Genomic DNA, 6,416 nt, shown 5'->3' with positions numbered 1-6,416 from the left:
GATCAGGGAAAAGTCAAATTCTGAGACTTTAAAGTCCAAGACTAGATCAAAAACTGAGATTGATCCTAAGTCAAAAGGGAAAGAAAAGGTTGGTGAACCTTTAAAGATTGATAAAAAGATAAGTTTTTCCATTCCAGTCTATCAAACTACAATGCATGATGATGATTTGATAGAAGATGAAACTGTTTAAATTCTGAAGAAAAGAAAGATAATTGAAGAATCTAAAAAAACCTCTGACACTGCTCAAGTTGTTCAGAATGAAGAACAGCAAGCTACAGAAGAAACAACAAATTCTGATCAAGGTAATTTGGAAAAGATGACAATTACTGATAAGAAGAAACTGTTATGGAAGAAAGTTACTCCAGTTGAACCAAAATCTAATCTCTTGATGAATCAACTCGCAACATTTGGGTTGAGATCCAAGCAACCTAAAGATAAAGCTGGATTAGATTCTGATGAAGAGAAAATACAAACAGGAGTAGAAGTTACTCTAAGAGATCCTTTCATGTTGACAGATAACCATATGAACAAATCAAACAAAAGCACCTTGACAAGGTGTTGTCTGCTCAAATCGTGATAGATGCTCATGATAAGGAAAATCTAAAGGAGAAATTGATTTTATTTCTATATGATGGATTAACTTACAGACTAGCTGATACTGATATGCTAAAGAAGTCTGTCAGAGAACTTCAACATATTCACTATCTTCTGAAAGTAAAATCTGATGTTACAAGAAGATGGTCAGAAGACATTTTGAAGGACATAAGAGATCTATTTAGAATCTCTGGTACAAAGGCTTCTCAGTATATACCAATGATTACTAAAGATGATGGAAGAGAAATTCCTATGCTGAAGAATTCTGCTAAGGTGGAAGTTATTCTGAAAGGAAAATGCTTATGTTATAATGAAAACTCTTCACGTCCTAGAGTTATCAGACTTGGTGATGGACTTGAAAGAACATCAATTCAAGCTCTCAGAACAGCCATTTATCAGATTGGTGATAGTAAAGATGAAGAACTGATGCAGGTCAAAGCACAGTTAGTTGAAATTCTGAGGAAAGCTGAAGACAAGCTGGTAAGAGATTTTGTTAAGAATCATTATGAATTCAGATTGATCCAGTAAAGTTGGTAAAGCTAAAAGGACTGTAAGTTGTAGTTAATAGTCTTATTAAACTCTTATTGCATTTGAACTTAAATGTTTTTGACATCATCAAATCTATTAACTTGTATATTTTGCACAATTTACAAGTTGGGGGAGATTGTTAGATATATTTGAGATGTCATGTGTAATATGTTTCATGTTTAGTTTTCATATCTTAACAAACATGAAATATCAGTACTTACGGGAATCAGTACTTACTGGAAGTCAGAACTTAAGGATATCATGACTTAGATTATCAGAAGATAAATATCAGAAGATGGATATCAGAACTTAAGTACTGGAGGACTAACAGTTAAGGAAGGAAGCTGATTTACACGAAAGAAGTTCGAGACTAAGACAAAAAGAAGATATGCATGAAAAGAGTTAGAGGAATTAAAAAATTGTATAAGATATCTGATTGATATATTTTAGGAGACAAAATTATATTCCATATCAATTAGAAGTTATCTTGTAACTGTGTACTATATAAACACAGACATAGGTTTACACTATATGTGTTATCATTATCGAGAAGATCATACATTGTAACCTAGTAGCTCTCGTGATATTTGTTCATCACTGAGAGAGAACAGTTCCATTGAAACAGAGTTTATTATATCGAATATATCTGTTTATTGTTACTTGTGTTCGAAATCGATTTGATTGTATCCTACACTGTATTCAACCCCCTTCTACAGTGTTGTGTGACCTAACACATTATAAACCTAGGAAAAAATATTTCCTTACCTCTTGTAGCTAGGGGCATTGTGAGACTGGTGCTAAGTTCTTCCATGATCATTAGACCAATATTCAATTTTCTATTGTGATATATGGAGAACACCAGCTTCTGGACCATACTTGATATGTTATCATATCCTGTCTTCCTGCAAGTGAAGGCCCTCACAATAGAATCAAACAAGAAAGACCATTCCCTTCTTAGATACTTCTTGGAGGCTATCCAGGTTGATTCTTTCACTATAGTTGATAAAGTCCATGAACTCAGCTAGCTCATCCTGTGTTGGAACCTCCACCAAATTTTCAGTTGGAATGCCCAAAGCTTGATTTACATCTTGCTCATAAACTCCACATGTTGGCCTCCAATAGAGCAGTTCACCACAATAGATACAGAGTTGTCATGCACAACTGTCCTCACTACAGCTGATATCCAGAATTCATGCAGAAATCCAAGTAAAGGATTGGATTAGCAGTTAGAGCTCCTACAAGATAAGACTCGGACAAAAATTTAACAAATCCCTTGAAACTGTCAGGAGCTTGATTAGCATCTGTGAAAGCGAGATAGTTGGTTCCATCCTTGGAGATTGTAGATCAAACATTGTTTAGTGCCATTTTAGAGGAGTAAATTTGAGTGGGTAAGAAAAGTTAGAGAGAGAGGGTTTGAAACGAGAGAGAGCGATTGAGAATTGGAAAAATTAGGTCACTTAGAGATCTCGAAAGCGTAAAGAGGTGTATGTCGAGATGTCTGGGTATTTATAGTAAAAGGTAAATGACTTATCGAGAACTAAAAGTGGATGTTTGGAATTTGCTTATCGAGAAGTCATATTTAGAGAATAGATACATATCGATATATCATTTTCCTGACTTTTATCGAGAACTAGAAAGTGACACTTATTGAGATGTCAAATAAATACCCAGTTTGTCCTGAATGAACTGAATTGTTTCCAATTTTTATTTGAATAAATCATAATAAAATCATAATAAATTTTATCAAAAGTATCATACTGAAAATAGTTTATTAAATAAAATTATTTCAGTCTGAGTTAAAGATAATTTTAAATTTTACTTGTAGAGAACTCAAAGTAGATTACTCGAGAACTCCACAATAGTTATCGAGAAGTCATAGAGTGACTTATCGAGACGTTCATTCGAGAAGTATAGTAATGACCTTATTCGAGAAGTCATTCGAGAAGTCATAATAACTTATCGAGATGTCTATGAGAAGTCTAACAAAGATTTATCATAAATTAATCTGCTGCAAAATATTAGCTGAGTTCTTGCCTTTAGGATGAAGAATTAAGCATCCCAATTTCACCTACAAGTCTAATGAAAGTAGCTTCATCCAAAGGTTTAGTAAAAATATCAGCTAATTTTTTCTGTTGGAACAAAAATTAGCTCAATGGTACCATTTACAACATGTTCTCTAATAAAATGGTACCTTACATCAATGTGCTTTGTTCTAGAATGATTAACTGGATTAGCCACAATAGATATAGCACTAGTATTGTCACACATAATTGGAATTTTATGTAAAACTAGGCCATAATCCATCAGTTGATTTCTATTCCAAAGCACTTGAGCACAGCAACTTCCAGCGGCTATGTATTCAGCCTCAGCTATGGAAGTTAACACATATTGTTGTTTCTTACTATACCAGGATACAAGTCTTTGTCCAAGAAACTGACAGCTTCCACTAGTACTTTTTCTATCAACCCTGCATCCAGCAAAATCAACATTTGTGTATCCAAATACTTCAAAACCTTTTCCCTTAGGATACCATAATCCCAAGTTTGGAGTCCCCTTTAGATATCTGAAAATTCTCTTCACAAACATCAACTGTCATTCCTTTAGATTGGCTTGAAATTTTGCACACAAACATGTTGCAAAAATAATATATGGTCTACTGGCAGTTAAATACAGCAAAGATCCAATCATTCCTCTATAACCTGAAATGTCTACACTTTTTTCTTTCTTATGTTCATCCAACTTAGTAGTTGTAGACATAGGTGTTGATGCAGGTGAACAATCAACCATACTAAACTTCTTCAATAAGTCCTTGACATACTTAGTTTGACTGATGAAGATTCCATCACTTCTTTGACTAACTTGAAGTCCAAGAAAGTAACTCAGTTCTCCCATCATACTCATTTCATATTCACTTTGCATGAGTTTTGAGAATTTTTTATATAGATTTTTCATTTGTAGAATAAAAAATGACAGCATCCACATAGATTTGAACTAGGATCATATCATCACCATGCTGCTTGTAGAAGAGAGTCTTGTCTATTGTTCCTCTAGTGAATCCATGTTTGATCAAAAATTCTGACAGTGTGTCATACCAAGCTCTAGGTTCTTACTTTAATCCATATAGAGCCTTGAGTAGTTTGTATACAAAATCTGGAAATTCAGGATCTTCAAAGCCAAGTGGTTGTTGCACATAAATTTCTTCTTCCAACTCACCATTAAGGAATGCACTTTTTACATCAATTTGATACACCTTAAAATTTGAGTGTGCAGCAAATACAAGAAAGATCCTTATTGCTTCAAGTCTGCAACTGGAGCAAAAGTTTCATCATAATCGATTCCTTCCTCCTGGTGAGTAGCTTTTGTAACCAACCTTGCTTTGTTTCTAGTGACAATTCCATTTTCATCCATTTTGTTCTGAACACCCACTCTGTTCCAATTACACTTATGTTCTTTGGTGCAGGAACCAATTCCCAAACTTTATTTCTTTCAAACTGATTTAGCTCTTCTTGCATAGCAGATATCCAATCAGGATCAATTAAAGCTTCCTTGGTTTTCTTAGGCTCAACTTGTGTAAGAAAACATGCATGAATATATTCATTTACAGTTACACTTCTAGTTCTCACTCCAACAGTTGGATCATCAATAATTGCTTCTCTTGTGTGACTCATATCCCATTTCTTTTTGTGAGTTTGTTGACTTGAATTTTCTGCATTTTCTTCACCATGGGCATGACTTGTAGAACTTTCTCCTCTTTCTCCCCATGAGTTTGTGCTTTAAAATTCAGGTATTTGAGATGAGCTTCCATTTTCATGGTTCCCTTGTTCAGTTGTCTCTCCATCCATTCTATGATTTGTATTGATTTTAGCTTCATCCTCAGAATCACTATCAATGTTGAGATTTTCAAATTTCAGGGCCTCAGCTTCATTTTCATCAAGGCATTCCAAGCCTGGACAATTGTCATAATCAAAAGTTACATCTGTGTTTTCCATAATTTTCTTTTATTCAAGCACATAGACTTTGTAGGCAGTTCTCTCCAATGAATATCCCAGAAAAATTGCTTCAAAAACTTTAGAGTCAAATTTTCCCACATATTCAGAATTTTCTTTCAAAATATAACACTTGCTTCCAAACACATGAAGATTCTTCACAATAGGCTTTCTTTTAGATAAGATTGAGTAGGGTGATTTGCCAAGATTTTCGTTGATGAGATATCTGTTTTGAGTATAGCATGCAGTGTTGACAGCTTCTTCCCAAAAACTTGTTGGCAATTTGGCATCTTGCAACACTGCTCTAGCAGCTTCCACTAATGTACTATTTTTCCTTTCAACAACACCATTCTTTTGAGGTGTCCTATATGCTGAAAATTCTTGAACAATACCTTTGTCTTTACAGAATTCAGTTAAGGTTGCATTTTCTGAATTATATGCCATTGCCACTCCTTAATCTTTTCACACAATTCTGATCTTCAGCATGCCTCTCAGTCTTCTTGATGTGCTCAATTATGATATGTGGAGTCTCATCTTTAGAATGCATAAATTCTACCCATGTGCACCTTGAGTAGTCATCCACCATCACAAGTGCATACTTCTTTCTTGAAATTGATAAGACATTAACTGGTCCAAATAAGTCCATGTGAATAAGTTACAAAGGTGCACTTATGAAATTCACTATTTTACTCTTGTGACTTGATTTCTTTATTTTTCTTTTTTGACAAGCCTCACAGACCATATTCTGAGCAAACTCCAGATTTGGCATGTCTCTCACTAACTCCTTTTTTACTAGAGTGTTGATTGCCTTGTAATTCAAGTGAGAGAGATTTTTATGCCACAACTTACTTTGTTCCTCAGATGTCTTGGTGTAGAAGCAAAAAATTCCATCCTCATTTGCTGAGTCCAGGTCTGCAACAAATAAGCTTCCTTTTCTTGCTCCTTTTAGAGCAACTTCATTAGTATTTTTCTTGATGATTAAGCATTATCCTTTATCAAATTTAACATTGAATCCTCTATCAGTGAATTGACTGATACTTAGGAGGTTTACTTCCAAACTAGCAACTAATGTTACATCTTCAATGACAACATCTCCAGAAATCAATTTTCCATATCCCATTGTGAAACCTTTGTTGTTGTCTCCAAAAGTCACTAATGGGCCAATCATTTCCTCAAACTGTGATAGCAGGGCCATATCACCTGTCATATATCTTGAGCATCCACTGTCTATGATCCATAGGACTTTCTTCACTTTGCCCTGCACACAATGAGGATTAAGTGTGTTTAGAAATCCAAGCAGTGTGGGTA

The sequence above is a fragment of the Apium graveolens genome, chromosome 4 (assembly GCF_009905375.1).
Source record: "Apium graveolens cultivar Ventura chromosome 4, ASM990537v1, whole genome shotgun sequence".
In the NCBI taxonomy this organism is placed as follows: domain Eukaryota; kingdom Viridiplantae; phylum Streptophyta; class Magnoliopsida; order Apiales; family Apiaceae; genus Apium; species Apium graveolens.
This window is presented reverse-complemented; position numbering follows the sequence as displayed.